This window comes from Hippocampus zosterae, chromosome 12, assembly GCF_025434085.1.
Source record: "Hippocampus zosterae strain Florida chromosome 12, ASM2543408v3, whole genome shotgun sequence".
Lineage (NCBI taxonomy): Eukaryota > Metazoa > Chordata > Actinopteri > Syngnathiformes > Syngnathidae > Hippocampus > Hippocampus zosterae.
In genome coordinates, this window is record NC_067462.1 from 20,651,545 (window position 1) to 20,670,939 (window position 19,395).

General features: G+C 42.3%; 1 protein-coding gene across 1 annotated transcript in view; it reads left to right on the top strand.

The window, feature by feature from the left end:
- Positions 1–534: 534 nt before the first annotated feature.
- Positions 535–19,395, top strand: part of LOC127612091 (uncharacterized) — a 202,379-nt gene continuing 183,518 nt past the window's right edge. Inside the window, exon 1 of the mRNA XM_052083072.1 lies at positions 535–616. The gene's annotated coding sequence lies outside the window, so the exon portion shown is untranslated. The remainder of the gene's footprint in view (positions 617–19,395) is intronic.

Consider the following 19,395-nt stretch of genomic DNA (forward strand, 5'->3'; position numbering starts at 1 on the left):
GAAGCTCATGTCAGGCATCATTGCGGCTAAGATAAGTGGACACATGGATCAATACATGAACGAAGCACAGAAGGGCATTGGTAGAGATACCAGAGGAGCCAAACATCAGCTCCTGGTTGACAGAACAGTCGCCCAAGACTGCAGGTCCCGACGTACCAACCTGTGCACAGCTTGGATTGATTACAGGAAAGCCTATGACTCGATGCCACATACATGGATCACTGAATGCTTGGAGTTGTATAAGGTGAACAGGACCCTAAGAGCCTTCGTTGCGAACTCGATGAGGATGTGGAAAACCACACTTGAAGCCAATGGCAAGCCACTTACCCAAGTGTCCATCAAATGTGGCATATACCAAGGTGATGCACTATCCCCACTGCTGTTCTGCATAGGACTGAACCCCCTAAGCCAAGTAATCACCAAGACAGGCTATGGATACCGCCTCAGAAATGGAGCTACAATCAGTCACCTCCTCTACATGGATGACATAAAGCTGTATGCTAAGAGCGAAAGGGACATAGATTCCCTGATCCACACAACCAGGATCTACAGCAGCGACATCGGGATGTCATTCGGGCTTGAGAAATGTAGTCGGATGGTGACTAAGAGAGGAAAGGTAGTCCGCACTGAAGGGGTCTCACTCCCTGAAGGGACAATAGCAGACATTGAGGACAGCTACAAGTACCTTGGTATACCACAAGCCAATGGCAACCTCGAACTGGCAACAAGGAAAGCGGCTACGGCCAAATACCTCCAGCGAGTGAGGCAAGTCCTAAGAAGCCAGCTCAATGGCAAGAATAAGACCCGGGCAATAAACAGCTATGCCCTGCCAGTGATCAGATACCCTGCAGGAATAATAAGGTGGCCAAAGGAAGAGATTCAGACCACGGATGTTAAGACTCGAAAGCTCCTAACCATGCATGGAGGGTTCCATCCCAAATCCAGCACCCTGAGACTGTACGCAAGCCGAAAGGATGGAGGCCGGGGACTAGTGAGTGTGAGAGCCACTGTCCAGGATGAAACATCCAAGCTCCATGAATACATCAAGGAGAAGGCTCCAACGGATGACGTACTCAGAGAATGTCTCAGACAATGGGGAACAGAAGATGAGGTGCTGGAAGAGGGACCATCATGGGAGGACAAGCCCCTACACGGGATGTACCACCGGACCATAACTGAAGTGGCTGATCTCAAGAAGTCCTATCAGTGGCTAGAGAGGGCTGGCCTGAAGGACAGCACAGAAGCACTCATCCTGGCTGCTCAGGAGCAGGCCTTGAGCACCAGAGCCATCGAGGCCCAGATATACCACACCAGACAAGACCCAAGGTGTAGGTTGTGCAAAGAGGCACCTGAGACGATCCAACACATAACTGCAGGGTGTAAGATGCTGGCAGGGAAAGCCTACATGGAACGCCATAACCAGGTGGCTGGCATAGTCTACCGAAACATCTGTGCGGAGTATGGACTGGAAACCCCATGGTCAAAATGGGAAACACCTCCGAAGGTGGTGGAGAATGACAGAGCGAAGATCCTGTGGGACTTCCAGATCCAGACTGACAAGATGGTAATGGCGAACCAACCAGATATCGTGATCATAGATAAAGGGCAGAGGAAAGCCGTTGTAGTGGATGTAGCGGTCCCAAGTGATGGAAACATCAGGAAGAAGGAACATGAGAAACTCGAGAAATACCAAGGGCTCAGAGAGGAGCTGGAGAGAGCCTGGAAGGTAAAGGTGACAGTCGTGCCTGTGGTGGTCGGAGCACTCGGGGCAGTGACCCCCAAACTAGATGAGTGGTTGCAACAGATCCCTGGAACAACATCGGACATCTCAGTCCAGAAATGTGCAGTGCTGGGAACAGCAAGGATACTGCGCAGAACCCTCAAGCTTCCTGGCCTCTGGTAGAGGACCCGAGCTGAATGAGGGACGGACACCACCCGAGGGGTGAGATGAGGATTTTTTTTTTATATATATAGTGGGGTTAGATATGGTGCTGAAGGAAGGTCTACGTCTTAAAGGCACTGCCCGCTACTGAACAACACACAAGTAAAATAATGGGCCTAAGTGTCAAACGTATTACACTTCAGTATACAAAATATGTGCTTTGTCAGTCGTAGAAATAATGAACATACTTTCAAGTGTGATGGTATGCCTTTCTTGAAGGACAACCCCATTGTCCTGTCAGACATGAAAACAAATTAAGGCTTTGTGAGAGGATCATGCTGGAGAAACGTTACAACTGTAATCAAGAGAACAGATCGGTGAAGGCCAAGTGAAAACAGTCAGTGTCATCGCAACTCATTTATTTTTGTCACAAGGAGCGACAAGTTCTTCAGAAAGAGAAACTTAATTTAACAATCTTCTCAGCTCCTCAAATGACATTGAACAATTGAAATGTCTGATAACTGCAAAGCCACAATATTCATCTTCCGAATCGCTTGATCCTCACTACGGTTGTGGGGGGTGCTGGAGCCTATCCCAGCTGTCTTCGGGCAGTAGGCGGGGGACACCCTGAATCGGTTGCCAGCCAATCGCAGGGCACACAGAGACGAACAACCATCCATGCTCACACTCACACCTCGGGACAATTTAGAGTGTTCAATCAGCCTGCCACGCATGTTTTTGGAATGTGGGAGGAAACCGGGGCACCCGGAGAAAACCCACGCAGGCCCGGGGAGAACATGCAAACTCCACACAGGGAAGCCGGTACCTCTGCACTGTGAAGCCGAAGTGCTAACCACTGGACTACCAGGCCGCCCAAAGCCACAATATTTTTTCTCTTATTGAAATCCATTGCTATATAATGTGGATGTATCCAATGTATGCATCCATCATCGCATAATAGTAAACTTACTGCCTGCAGCACACGATAGAAACTACTTATATGAGGGTGATGTAGAGAACATGTGGTCCATCCATTGACCAGCTCCTACCTTGCCTTGGAATGCTGTACACCATTTATCAAGAGGAATAGAAAAACAAACTGCAATCTGATGTTTTCCAGAAAAAAATACATAGATGCAGTTTCTGATATTTTCATTTCCCATTAATGCTTTTGACTGCTCCATGGAGTATTAGCACATTCTAGCACAATAGTATATTTGACTTTTAATTCACTTCATTACAATATACAGAAGAATGTACCTAACTGACACAGATATTTTTTGTCAACAGAAAAAGCTTCAGTCCAGGATTTCGAATTCCTATTTATGTATGCGCTGATCTGATGGATGGATATTGAGAATTGGTTGGGCAACCCAGTGCGTGATGAATGTCCGGGCCACCTCTGTTGATGTATTAGATAAACAGGGGAACAGATGTTCCTGTCTACCATGATGAGGAGGCGAGTGAACCCACGGGATGGACGCAAGAGTCCCACCAGGTCCACGTTCACATTGTTGAAACTGCTCTCTGACTCTAGAAGTGGCGCCAACAAGACTCTTGAATGGTGTTGTGCCTTGGCGTGTCATGCAGGAGCCATCCTGATGTCCCTCCTGAGGTCTGTCCAGATGACGTGGCCTCCACCCACAAAGTTTTTAGCAAAATATTTCTTTGCACTGAAAAAGAAATTGATGTACTGTAGGGTGGCCCGGCAGTCGAGTGGTTAACGTCGACTTCACAGTGCAGAGGTACCGGGGTCGATTCCAGCTCCGGCCTTTCTCCCCGTGCTTGCATGTGAGCGTGAGCGCGGATGGTTGTTCGTCTCTGTGTGCCCTGCGATTGGCTGGCAAACGGTTCAGGGTGTTCCCCGCCTACTGCCCGAAGACAGCTGGGATAGGCTCCAGCACCCCCCCGTGACCTAAGTGAGGATAAAGCTGTTCGGAAAATGGGTGGATGTACTATGTGGGTGTCCAAAGACCTTTACATAACCTCACGTACACTTACGGTATTGACCAACTTCATCTAGCGAACAGTTAAGTACAGTGGGAGCACGCTGGGGGCTGCCTGCCACCGCATTAAGTCCTAAAATGCTAACACTTTTTAATTTAAAGGTTAAAATGGCCGACCTTAACCAGAATCCTTTTTCCCAACTTGGCCAGAGGTACAATCCTGGTAGTTTTATGTGCTTGCTAAAGCCTTGTGGAAACCAAGTTGCCACGACTATCAATGCTTCTTTGATGTATTTTCTTCTTCTTCTCCTTTTTTATCTTCTACCCTTAGTTTATTAGTGGATTACAGCTTTTTAGTACATACCGCCACCTACTATAAATGAAGCACAAAACATTTCCATATATATAGTGAATGCAGTCCACTCAAGTAATCTTTCTGTCAATCGTCAGTTGTTCAAAATGAAAATTGTTCTTTTCTATTTTTCATGTTGCGCTAACCTAATCTTTATTACAGTGTACGGCGACTCATTCCACCGAGAGTTTGAATTTTGACATTGCAGCACCGTAACACTGGAGTTGTGTGCTTACAGCATTTCCCCAGCTTTACAAACATACAAAGGAGCTCTGAGAGGTGGGCATTCTGTCAGCACCGATTTCACTGGAGGGGTGATAAATGCCACATTGGGAATACAGTAAACTCTAAAATGGAAAGGATATAGATAATTGTTCAGGCAGCAGTAAATCATCTTGATATCAAACAGTTGTCATGGGAGAAGGTGAGGGATGATCTTTGTGCTAAATTCAACAAAAGGTGGGAAGGCTGAAGGTGGTGGGTAATCTTTGATGGGTAAGAGTATAATTTGGTGTAGATTGGGATTTATGATTTAATGGAACGTTGCCTTAATCCGGTTTGTGAATGTATTAGGTCATTTAGTTTTGAGAGGAGGAAAAAATGGAATGTGTGTGTGTGTGAGAGAGAGAGAGAGAACGCGGCATTATTTTGTGTCATGACTTGTCTTGGATTTATCCACGACTGGGTTACATGATGCAGATGGTTTGTTGTCTTCATCCATCCATTTTCTAATCCGGTTATCCTCACGAGTTTGTCGGCTGTGCTGGAGCCTATCCCAGCTTTCTTCGGGCAGTAGGCGGGGTACACCCTGAACTGGTTGCTCGTCAACGGCAGGACACACATAGACAAACATTCATTCGCACTCACAATCACACCTCAGGACAATTTTGAGTGTTCCATAAACCAGCCATGCATGTTTTTGGAATATGGGAGGATACCGGAGTTCCCGGAGAAAACCCATGCAGGAACGTGGAGATCATGCAAACTCCACACAGAAAGACCAGGCCGGATCAAACGCATGCGACTCTGCACAGTGAGGCAGATGTACTTACCAGTCGAGCAGCGTGCCACACAGTACATTATCTTTTGTCTATTTATTGAATTCTTGCGTCAAAGAGATGATTGTTAATAGTGATTGAAATACTATAGAATATATCGGCTTTCATTTTCACGGTATGCTGCATATGTGGCTCTTTACCTGAGTAGATACACTGCTTATGCTGCAAATGTGTGTGACGTTGTAAGTCTAATAGAAGGAGAAGAAGATCTGTCAGAAGTAAAATAGCAGTGACAAACTTTCATTTTAGCAGTGAAAAACTGTAGTTTTACTGGTCACGAAATGTTATTTAGCGACGACAGAAACACACTTAAAATAAAATGACGGACTCGCTGAGGGTCATGAAATAACAGTGATGATCTGCAATTTAGCGATGATGGAAGCACTTAAAATAACGATGTCGAACTGGCAGAGCGATGATGACATTTTGGTATGGCTTGAAATAATGAGCTGACGATGGCGGACAAGTGTCCAGACCTCTGACGAATGACAAATGACAGAATATTGAGTAAATTGCCTACCTCTGGTAATGATAGTGTTTATGACAGTAGCAGGGACTTGTAAGATTCATCTGCCTTGTCATGAGTTGTAGATCTGACTTCAGGAATTCTGACAAAGATATATATTGCAACATTTTTGTTGAACATAAATGCCTCAATGATTGTAGCACAACATACGCCATGCAGCTTAATGTCCTCTGTTTTATTGGAGATCTCCGTCGCCTTAGGTGGCAAAAGTAGAGGGGATGGATTGTGATGATCATAAATCTGAAGGAACCTGTCCCTCTTATTTTCAGTGCTCTTTGGGCCCATGGCTGCTCGTCATGTTGCACCACCAGAGAAGTTGATGATATCACTGTTGAGTGGACCACACAGTAGTCAGTTGGAGTCCATGACAAAACCCACCAAAGGAATATGCAAAGGAATATCCTTCACCCGGAATAAAAACCTATGCATTAACATTTTGACTACGATATTACACGTTACCGGAAGTTGCGCAAGCGGAAATTCCACTACCCGTAACCCGGATGGAGGTGTAATGCCGCGGGAGCTTAAATACACGCAACGCCCACCAGATGCGACGGAAAAGACAACGCTTTCACTTCGAGTTTTTCGATCATCAAATCCCTTTAAAAAATATTGACTCTACAATTAGTTAAAACAAGAAACTGGGCGGTCTCCATGTACAAAATGAATTAACATGTTATCTATCTATCTATCTATCTATCTATCTATCTATCTATCTATCTATCTATCTATCTATCTATCTATCTATCTATCTATCTATCTATCTATCTATCTATCTATCTATCTATCTATCTATCTATCTATCTATCTATCTATCTATCTATCTATCTATCTATCTATCTATCTATCTATCTATCTATCTATCTATCTATCTATCTATCTATCTATCTATCTATCTATCTATCTAATATAATATATATAGTGGAGCTACTTTTAAAATGAAAATGCCAGCTTCAGGTTACATACAAAAGGGAAAAATGGACTAGTGTCTCTGTCCCAGTGAGCTGCAATATGAGGCAGCTCCAGAGCAAATTGGACACGAGTGGTTGTGTCCCATCGCTCGTAGTGCAGCTTCAAAGCAATTTTGTCTCGAAGGCCAAGTCATTTCACCGATACACACCAACCCCCGGTGTTGAGTTGGGGATACGGTCCCTACTCAACATGCACTTAGAATAATTAATTCCTCTCCAGAAGACAATTAGCAAGTTGAGTCAAAACCTTCTGGTGTGTTTGAAATTGGTTGCTGAAGTAAACTATATGGCTGATTTACAAGCATATTCATCATTATTATCGATCAGCAATTTCCATGAACAAAAGATTAACCATTTATATTTCACAGTCATCACAACTTCTATACATGTTTTGATTTTGTGACAATCTCGAGGGCATCCATGTTTTTTGCACATACAGCTTTCATGTATAGACATGTTTTGGCGAACAATACAATACAATACAATACAATACAATACAATACAATACAATACAATACATGCAGTCAAAACCGTGGCACAACGAGACAGATACCTGATCCCCATCCTCCCACCTGAGTGTCATCCTTTGCGGGGGAGCCAGCCAAGTCAAACCAGCTCCCACATTACAATACAATACAATCCAATACCGACACCAACGCGGACTGTCCAACAGCGCCAACATCTCCACTGAACAAAGCGGGGTTGTGAAAAATGCTGCCCATTACAGGCGCCAAAAACCCAGGCGCCCCAGGTATGTCCAGCACTGACAGTCAATGGCGCAGACATTCCTCCCAATCAAAATCTGTGCTGGTACAGGCATGCTGCCGAGAAGGCGCAACCACCAACCACAGATACTTCTCCTTTGACAGTCCATATCAGGTCCACACGATGAAACAACAAACATGTGACAAAACAAAAAGACAAAAACAACAAAAAAGAACAAAAAAAGCAATGCTCTTGAAGAGCACTTGCCAAAGGCTGCCTACTTGGGCGCCATCTTGGGGGAAAAAATGGTTGCTCATACTACACAACGTGACATGTTGGCCAACTTCAAAATACTGTTGAAGCTGAACAAGTACTACTATACATGGACATCAAAATTTCTTAGGTTTTATTTTGAAGTTGGCCCTCTGAAGCAATCGTTGTGGCAGCTGATTTGACTTTGACTTTCGGACTGGAGGCTAGCCTGACTGAAAGTACACTGACTGAGCCGCAGCATGGTTGGTCCACAAATACACAAACAAATCTGGTACGCACATGAATATTTTGAGCATGCATGCGCACTTGTGCACCAGTTATGTGCACGCCTGAATATATCGAGTCAGTACCTCACTTTTCCTTGTTGCAAAGTTTTGAACATGTTCAAATCTTTCTGATCACGTTCAAAATTTATTTTCAACAAGGATAAGGAACCTGACGAATCCCCAAATTCACAACATTCGCAAGTCTTCGCCACTCAGTGAGATACCATCTTAATGGGGTATCCCGCACCTTCTGCCACTCTGTGACACAAGCATAGGCAGTAAATGTGATGGTCCACAACTCTCACATAATGGAAAGACTGAGATGAAAAGAAAATGACCCCACAATCAAATTATTTATATATATATATATATATATATATATATATATATATATATATATATACACACACAGCATGGGGAGAACATGCAAACTCCACACAAGAAGGTAGGAGCTGGAATTGAACCTCTGGTTCGGTACGGTACGGTACCTCTGCACTGTGAAGTCGACGTGCTAACCTCTCGACTACCGGGCCACCCCTGTAGGGGCGAATGGTTAGCACGTAGACTTCACAGTGCAGAGGTACAGCTCCGGCCTTCTTGTGTGGAGTTTGCATGTTCTCCCCGTGCTTGCGTGGGTTTTCTCCCGGTCCTCCAGTTTCCTCCCACATTCCAAGAACATGCATGGCAGGCTCCAAATTGTTCCTAGGTGTGAGTGTGAGCGCGAATGGTTGTTCGTTTCTGTGTGCCCTGCGATTGGCTGGCAACCGGTTTAGGGCGTCCTCTGCCTCCTGTCCGAAGACAGCTGGGATAGGCTCCAGCACCCCCCGCGCGACCCGAGTGAGGATAAAGCGGTTTGGAAAATGGATATAAATATATGTGTATATATACAGATATAGATAGACATATAGACATATAGATATATAGATATGGATAGTTTCAGACCACGGATGTTAAGACCCGAAAGCTCCTAACCATGCATGGAGGCTTCCGTCCCAAATCCAATACTCTGAGACTGTATGCAAGCCGAAAGGAAGGAGGCCGGGGACAGGTGAGTGTGAGAGCCACTGTCCAGGATGAAACATCCAAGCTCCATGAATACATCGAGGAGAAGGCTCCAGCGGATGACATACTCAGAGAATGTCTCAGACAATGGGGAACAGAGGATGAGGTGCTGGAAGGGGGACCATCATGGGAGGACAAGCCCCTACACTGATGGGACTTCTTGAGATCGGCCACTTCAGTTATGGTCCGGTGGTACATCCTGTGTAGGGGCTTGTCCTCCCATGATGGTCCCTCTTCCAGCGCTTCTTCTTCAAGTCTAAGTTCTTAAACCTTAACATCTGTTGCACATCATATGATATTGCTTGGAGATAAGCAATAGTCACAAGGTAAAATTCTTCACTCAAAGTGGTTTCATAAGCATTGCTTAGCATTTGATCAATCTAAATCTAAATCAACGAAAAGAAGACATAGGTGATATTGTTTGGCCCCAGTGGACCTTGTACATTCCATCCTGTAGACTTGGGCCCCCTATCTCCTTATCTGAAATCAACGGTCTCAAACTTGGGACTTAAACTGGACAGTGATTTCAAACTCGATCGGCAAATTGGTGCCGTTGTTAAATCCAGCTTCTTTCACCTTAGACAGCTGGCCAAAATAAAACCTTTCCTCTCACATGAACACTTTGAGACAGTAATTCATGCCTTTGTCACATCCCGGCTCGATTACTGCAACGCCCTGTACTTTGGAGTCAGCCAGTCCTCCATCAAGCGCCTTCAGCTGGTACAGAATGCCGCTGCTCGCCTCTTGACTGGTACTCGTAAGAGGGAGCATATAACTCCTACTTTGGCATCCCTTCACTGGCTCCCCATTCATTTTAGAATTATTTTTAAGATCCTCCTCTTTGTTTTCAAATCTCTGAATAATCTCGCGCCACCTTACCTCTCTGAGCTCATACGCCCCTACACCCCTGCCCGGCGCCTCAGGTCTGTGGACCAGTCTTTGCTAGACGTACCAAGAACTAAACTGAGGCTCAGAGGGGATCGAGCCTTTTCTGTTGCTGGTCCATCTCTCTGGAATGACCTCCCACTGAACATTCGGCAAGCCTCCTCGCTGCCCATCTTTAAAGCCCTCCTCAAAACTCACTTGTATTCTTTGGCGTTTGACTCAGCATGACTTAGATTTGCTATTGGTTTTACTGCTTGGTGCTTTCTACCGCCTTATTACTTATTACTTATTACTGATTCGTCTTACTGTTTATTGTATATGTTAAATCGCTCCATGTACAGCATTTGTTTTCTGTTGTTTTGCTCCGCTGCAGAAACTGCCGTGTGAACGCAAGTGGGCTGCACCGACGCTGTGTCGGTGCTATCACGCTCAGCGGCTTTGTACTTGTGAACGCTCCACACAATTTGATGCGGTGCAAAATATATCGCAACAAAATACATCGGTGCAGCGCCGGAGCAAATGTGTGCCGTGTGAACAGCCCTATTATTTCCGATTCCTTCTTCTTAATTTTAAATGCTTAATTCTCCGCCTGATGAGACGTGTTACCTTGACAACTTTGAGCAGTTCTTCACACATAATCTCTCACACAATATTACTGTCCATCAACAACAGTGAAAAAAAATATTTTGTCACACAACAGCTGCTTTAACAGCTTTTTTATGGAATCAAAACAGAGCAATATAACATTATGAAGCCCATATCTAAGGTAAACCTATAGTGGATTTAAGCCATGGTTGCATACTTCGTTTTTCTCAAGTTTGCTTTGAACACAGCAGTCAGGCTATGTTGATTCTATTGGTCCTTCTTGCACGGAAGTCTCTCTACGGTTTTGTGTAGACATCATTTCGGATGACTACACTTGGTTCGATGACAATATTGGAGACGTTTTATTTTCAGTGTGTTCGCGAGGTCGCTACCACTGCACCGCTGAACTCTCGACGTGCCTCAGCGCACCGTCGCTGTCAGACGAACACAGAGAAGCTCCACTCGTTTTATTTATATGGACAGGGAACACTGTAACCTTCCACACAAAATAGTTCCGAACAAGTAACAATCGCGTCAGCGGCATACATCGAACTCAACAGAAAGCCTGCTCTTTATTCACACTTGGTTCGAGGCACGCACAACACTGGAGATGTTTTATTTTCAGTATGGTCGCTACGACTGCACCGCTGAACTCTCGGTGTCCCTCAGCGCACCGTCACTGTCAGACGAACACAGAGAAGCTCCACTCGTTTTATTTATATGGACAGGGAACACTGTAACCTTCCACACAAAATAGTTCCAAACAAGTAACAATCGCGTCAGTGGCATACATCGAACGCAACGTAATGCCTGCTCTTTATTCCCCAGAGGCTCATCAACCTAGTCTCTTATTTCTCTCCCGAAACAGTGTCTTCTCCCACTTGGAGTACCTTAGCCTTCTCCGCTACATACAATCTCTGTACACAGCTTGTAATGGAGGCTCTCGCTGGCAATCCGGAGTGGAGTCGTTAGACGCAATGCGAATGAATTCAGCTTGAGTCGAGCTGTGGACAATGTTGACAGGCTTGCATGCAGTAGCCATACATTTAGCTATGGCTTCAGCAAATTTGTTCTTCATCGTGTCATCCATTTTCTTCGCTTTGAAATGATCCATAGCTGTCTGTCTGAGACGAGGGGGCGGAGTACTCACGTCAGCTGTGTGCTTGGCCGTTAAGTGGTATTTCAGACTCGACATGCTATGATGATAGCTCAGTTTAGGACTGCAAAACATACAGGTAACTTTGGTCTTGTCAGTAGAACAATCTGGCAACTTTTTAAAAGTCAACTATCCATTCATAAACTCTAAGTATCCGTTTTCGGTGTCTCGCGTTGCCGTGGCTGGCAAAACAAACGCGTGTGGACCTGTGCAGCGCGCTTGTTGTTTTGTTTCTGGTTTATTTATAGAGCAACGTAACATCCGTTGTGACGTGCCGTGTTAATCTCGCGAGAAAAAAAAAAAGAATCCCGTTAAAAGTAATTCAAATTAATGCCAATAATAACGCGCTAAACTGACAGCTCATTATATATATATATATATATATATATATATATATATATATATATATTATATAACTGGTTAGCACAGTGGTTCTTAACCTTGTTAGACCCCAACCAGTTCATATGCACATTCACTGAACTCTTCATTACTGGAAAATATGATTATTATTATTTTTTGTTTTACAAATTAATGACAAAAAAAACGCATTTATTAAAAAAAAATGTAAACAGAATTAGTATAAGTATGAAGAATATGTTTTTTAATTGTGCACAAAATGGTTGTTCATCTTTGTGTGCCCTGCAACTGGCTGGTAAGGCAACCAGTTTAGGGTGTCTGCTGCCTACTAAGGGTGTGGAAAAGAATCGATATTAATCGATGAATCGATGCGCACGTGCGCGATGCGAGGGCATCGGCTCATTCACTGGGTACGACGCGATTGACGGGTGAAATCTAGATTCATCACGATGCATTGGTGGGTATCGGTAAAATCCGATTCAAGCGCCGTTTTATTCATGTTAAACGTCACCTATCTGCCCTTTCCTAGGTGCAATGAATGCACCATCATTATTTTGCGTTTTGTGTTGAATACGGACGGAAGCCGTGAGTCACATACAGTGCAGTACACTACTCGCGAAACACTATGGAAGTTCGCGCAAGCAGCAGTGAGGAAACTAGTATATTTAATGCACCCGCAACATTCAGAGCTTATGTTTGGAAATACTACGGCTTCGAAAAGAAAGACGGAAAGCTTGATAAACCCTCCGTAATTTGCAAAGAATGTCGCACTACGAAGCCATACAACGGCAGCACCACAAATATGCAGACCACTTAAAACGATGGCACCACATCACCGACAAGTTTCCCGCCCCCTCCCCGTCCAGTTCCTCCCTCGTTGGACACCGGAGAAACTCTTAGCAAACCAGGTCAGGATCAGAAAAAAAAATCACCTCTTATTTTGGGGGTCCCCTTGCAGCTCATTGTGACCGCGCAAGGAAAAACTATATATGCATGACTCTTTTGGACATTTCATTTTGACAGTCAGTGAGAGTGGTCTGTGTACGGTACAATACACACAGCAGCTTTGAGGCTGTGACTGCCACATTGTTTCAATTGTATTTTTTTTCTGTCCTATGGAGATGGATATTTCATATAAGACACTCAGTGAGAGTAGTCTGTTTGTGTTTACACCACAGCAACAGCTGTGAGTCTCAGGTGCCAAATTGTTTACATTTTCTTTGCACAAAACCCAATCGTGAAAGGGCTTAAATAAGTTGTTTTACACGTTCTACTGTTTAAGTGGTATACTTTTTGCAATATCATACTGAATTCCATCTTTTTTAAAACTTTTTTTCTTTGCGTATTTGCATCATGTTTAATTGCACAATATCACAACAAATTGCATCGTATCGGATCGGATCGCATTGATTTGAACTAAATGTGTATCGCATCGTATCACATCGTGAAGACGGTGAAACGTATCGCATCGTGTCGCCAGAAAATTCCATGTATCGTTTAAGTATCGCATCGCTGGTAGTGCATCGAGATGTGTATCGAATCGTCCTCAGTGCTGAGATTCACATCCCTACTGCCTACTGCCCGTAAACAGCTGGGATAGGCTCCAGCACATTAAAAGATGTCCGTCCTCTCTCTCTCTCTCTCTCTCTCTGTATATATATATATATATATATATATATATATATATATATATATATATATATATATATATATATATATATCTTTTAATGCTCGCTCCAAAGAACAATTTTAATTGAATTTAAGAAGCCACACTCGAATTAAGTAGAAGAAGTTGTATCTTCTTAGACCAGGGGTCAGCAACGCAAAATGTTGAAAGAGCCATATAGGACAAAAAAAACCCTAACAAATATGTCTAGAGCGGCAAAAAATTAAAAGCCTTCTATAAAACTTATAATGAAGGAAACGCATGCTGTCTGTATGTACTGTATGTAGGAGAATGGACTGTCTCAGAATGGTTTGTTATTCATTCCTTTGTTGTGTGTTCACAAACGCCGCCATAGAATTTATTTTGTAATTTCCTCGCTTGATTTTTTTTGTTTTGTTGCATTATTTTCGCATTTCTTAGCGTCAGTGAAGTGATCATTAATTTCCGTTTCTCAGAGGCTGTCTTTGAACACCTCTCGAGTCGAATGAGAAAAAGAGAAGGCACGGAGACGGAAAAAGACGTACCTCTATTTGTTGAGACTGTGAAAACCATTAATAAAGTGTGCATTTTAAAAAACCAACACCACGGCAATCCTTTTTCGGAGCTGCAACATGTATCTACATCTATTTGAGCTATATTAGCCTACTATCAAAATATTTTTCCATTTTCAAACATTTTTCATAAAGCTCCAGGGAGCCACTAGATGTCGCTCCACAGCCGCATGCGGCTCTGGAGCCGCATGTTGCCGACCCCCGTCTTAGACAATGATGTCAAAGGTCTAGACTAGAGCTCACCAACATACCTGCGGGCACCAGGGAGAACCTCAGGACCCGATCGATCGCCCTTTGGCTTGTTCTGACAGGTCATGATTAAAGGGCCATTGTGATCCCCGACCAATTTTGCATGCAAACAAATGCCGGGATTTATAGAAATAAGGTGCTCCAAATCGATCTTTCGTTTTCCTAACCATTTGTTAGTGCTTTGAGAAATAATGAACATGATCTGTGTCTTCACATAAATAATTATCATGTATCATCAATAATAACATCATTGCAGGTATTCATTCATTCATTCATCTTCCGTACCGCTTGATCCTCACTAGGGTCGCGGGGGGTGCTGGAGCCCATCCCAGCCGTCTCCGGGCAGTAGGCGGGGGACACCCTGAATCGGTTGCCAGCCAATCGCAGGGCACACATAGACAAACAACCATCCACGCTCACACTCACACCTAGGGACAATTTAGAGTGTTCAATCAGCCTGCCATGCATATTTTTGGAATGTGGGAGGAAACCGGAGCACCCGGAGAAAACCCACGCAGGCCCGGGGAGAACATGCAAACTCCACACAGGGAGGCCGGAGCTGGAATCGAACCCGGTACCTCTGCACTGTGAAGCCGACGTGCTAACCACTGGACTACCGGGCCGCCCTCATTGCAGGTAATTATAGCAAATTTGTTATTTGAGAACCATGTATCAAACTGATAGCCCTTGCCATTAATCAGTACTCAAGGAGCATTTGTCAGTTTCACAAATGTTGGTAACTCCCCAGGATAGACTGTGTCCAGTTCTTTGCATGTTTCCTTTTTACATGATGAAAAGCTTTTAGGAACTGCTTCAATACTTCTTAAGTTTTTGCCTGTGGGCGTTGTATACAATTTAATGCACAAAAGGTGCTTTGCAGAGATGGAGCTAAAACTGGAAGTCATTGAAAAAACCTGGATGCATACACATTCAGTCATGCATATGATTTCTTTTTCTGAAGGTATATTTATTCTCAAGTCCCAACATTTTAAGAATAAAAACGATGGTTTACAAACTCTTTTCTGTTTGTTTGTTTGTTTATTGAACATAAACATATACAGTAATAATTTGACAGAAAATAAGCTAGATAAAAAAGTAAAAAGAAAGAAATCAGTCTTCATTCAACACAGTTATTATGTTCAAGGGAGTAGGATGAAGTAAAAAAACTTATCTAGTCCTACCCCGTTATGTGTTTATATCTACTAAATCATTTTTATATCAATCAGAAAAGAAAAAGTAAGAAGAAGTCTCCATTAAGGCTCTTAACCGTGATATTTTCACAACTTTTGGTTTGTATCGGGATTATATACATCCTCACCCTGGCACTCTTGTGTCAATTTTCTCTTTTATTCATAATGGATATTTCAATACCTTTCTCTATTTATCAACTTAGTTCTGATTTATCATTATATTTAATGTTTAGAATTTATCATTTTAACTCTGATTGATGTAGGTTGTTTGTACTATTTTTTTGAATTTGTTTTTGAAATCAGCAAGCGATTTACTCATTTTTAGGTCCGTTTCGAGATTATTCCACAGATTAACACCTTTGCTAGATACACTTCTTTGCTTGATGTTTGTTCTTGTTTTGAGTTTTTTGAATAAGTTGGTACCTCTTAATTCATAGTTGCTTTCTCGAATTTCAAAAAACTTCTGAATGTTTTGGCAGAGCAGGTTATTGTGTGCTTTGTACATTAATTGGGCGATTTTAAAGTCAACCAGGTCATAAAATTTCATCGTATTTAATTTGATAAATAGTGGATTTGTGGGTTCCGTATATTTTGATCTATTAATAATTCGAATTGCTTTTTTTTGTAGTTTAAGAATAGGGAGTGTGTTTGTTTTGCAGGCATTTCCCCATATTTCCACACAGTAGGTCATGTATGGTAATAATAATGAAGTGTATATTGTGTACAAAGATCTCTTATTTAGCACTTCCTTGGTTTTGTAGAGGATCCCTACGGTCTTGGCTATTTTTCTTTTTACGTTATCGATATGTGGTTTCCAACATAGTTTTGAGTCTATTACTAATCCGAGAAACTTGGTTTCATACGCTCTTTCTATTTCAATTGAGTTTACCATAATTTTAGCTTGGTGTTTGATTGGTCTTGTGCCAAAAACAATTGACTTCGATTTTTTCAGGTTAAGTGACAGTTTATTTCTGTTGAACCAGTTTTTTAATTTGTTTAATTCGTTTTCTACGGTTGTCAGGAGCTGTTTCAGATTTATTCCAGAACAGTAGAAGGTTGTATCATCAGCAAATAGGACACATTTAAATAGTTTTGAGACCTTGCAGATATCATTTATATACAATATGAATAGTTTTGGACCAAGCACTGACCCCTGAGGAACTCCGTGAGTGATTTTCAGTTGATTCGCTTTTTTATTGTTGAGTTGCACGTACTGATATCTGTTTTCTAAATAACTTTTTATCCATTTATAAGCTACACCTCTAATGCCATATCTTTCTAGTTTTTTCAATAATATACTGTGAACTATTGTGTCAAAAGCTTTTTTTAGATCTAGGAAAACCCCAACAGTAAATTCTTTGTTGTCTATATTAGTGGCTATTGCTTCCACAAACTCCATAACTGCCATTGAGGTGGTCCGTTTTTCCCTGAAGCCATATTGATTCTCACTTAACAGCGCATGCTTTTGTATAAAACTATCAAGTCTGCGAGAAAATAGTTTTTCTAATATTTTTGAAAATTGTGGTAGTAGTGATATTGGTCTATAATTTGTAAACAGATGTTTTTCTCCACTTTTATAGATTGGAATAACTTTAGCATTTTTCATTTTTGATGGAAAGATACCAGCTTTGAATGACAGGTTGCATATGTGCGTGAAAGGTCGCACTACATATTCTATAATCTGATTGATTATTGTCATATCAATATTAAAGCAATCAGTTGACTTTTTATTTTTAAAAGTTTGTATAATATTTGATACTTCTTCTTGTTTTACTGCAGTAAGGAACGTCGTGGAGGAGTTTTTTTTCTACGTATCATCTATTTCAAACAGGTTTGTTGGATCAGGAATTTGTTTTGTTAGGTTACTGCCGATGTTGACAAAATACTCATTAAATTCAGTTGCTATTTCTGCAGTTTTTTCCAAAATAGTATTTTTGCCATTGATAAAATACTCTGGATAATCAATTTTTTTAGGACTATTTCTGATTACTTGGTTAAGTATTTTCCATATTTCTTGTGTGTTACCTTTATTCTGCTCTAATAGTGGATGATAATCAAGTCAAGTCAAGTCAAGTCAACAGTATTTATAGAGCACTTTCAAACAGCCATCGCTGCATACAAAGTGCTGTACATGGAGTGATTTAACATATACAATAAACAGTAAGACGAATCAGTAATAAGTAATAAGTAATAAGGCGGTAGAAAGCACCAAGCAGTAAAATCAAGAGCAAATCTAAGTCATGCTGAGTCAAACGCCAAAGAATACAAGTGAGTTTTGAGGAGGGCTTTAAAGATGGGCAGCGAGGAGGCTTGCCGAATGTTCAGTGGGAGGTCATTCCAGAGAGATGGACCAGCAACAGAAAAGGCTCGATCCCCTCTGAGCCTCAGTTTAGTTCTTGGTACGTCTAGCAAAGACTGGTCCACAGACCTGAGGCGCCGGGCAGGGGTGTAGGGGCGTATGAGCTCAGAGAGGTAAGGTGGCGCGAGATTATTCAGAGATTTGAAAACAAAGAGGAGGATCTTAAAAATAATTCTAAAATGAATGGGGAGCCAGTGAAGGGATGCCAAAGTAGGAGTTATATGCTCCCTCTTACGAGTACCAGTCAAGAGGCGAGCAGCGGCATTCTGTACCAGCTGAAGGCGCCAACGCTCCTTCCTTCTCATCGTCGGCTCCTCAAGACCTCCATCCATCCAGCCGCAGACCGTTCAACAGCACCGATCTCTCCGCTGAACAAAGCGGGGCTGTGAAAAATGCTGCCCATTACAGGCGCAAGACACAAGCGCCCCGGGACTGTCCAGCTACGACAGTCAAATGGCGCCGACATTCCTCCAGTCAAAATGATCTAATAATGATCTCTTTTACTGGTTCTTATAATATTTACTAGTTTATTTTTATAGGTCTTATATTTTTTTTCTGCTTCTTCAGTTCTGAATTTTAAAAACAATTTATATAAATTGTTTTTCTTTTTACATGCGTTTTCTATGCCTTTAGTTATCCATGGCTTACTTGGGTCTTTATACTTTTTGGAGACTTTAGTTAATGGAAAATGTTTATCATATAAGGAGATTATGGTAGACTGAAATACTTCAAACGCTGTATTTGGGTCTTCGTTTGAGTAGACCTCGGTCCAGTTTTGTTTTTCTAGGTCTTGCTTAAAGGCATCGATGGAACGTTGGGTTCTTATTTCTGTTATACGAGTTGTTGATTTAGCTTTTCTATTGAAATAATTATGAAAAACTGCAAAAACAGGCAGGTGGTCACTTATGTCATTAATGAGAAGATAAGATAAGATAAGAAAAACCTTTATTAGTCTCACAATGGAGAAATTCCCAATTCACAGCAGCTAAGTTATGAAAGTAAGAAGTAGAACAACAAAATATAGGACCTGCTGGAAAGGCAGCCACTCTCGCGGCGCCATTTTGAAGTCAAAATAACAAAAATAACACAAGACAACACATAGGACACAGACAGTCGTTCAATCTTCACCAATTTTCTGCATACACTTTGTTGTCTGAAGCAGTTCTAGATGAAAGAGGAGAGGATCAAAGTGTCCTTTCTCCAGTGGATCAGAGACGTCATGCTGAAAATGTGCACACGTCTGCTACAAGCTAAGTTTTGAAAGCAAACACAAAGCTGTAGCATCCATTGACGAAAAGAGATTAGTTTGCTTCTCCTGTCCCACGTAATCCGCTTCAAACTCCAAGCCGCGACTCC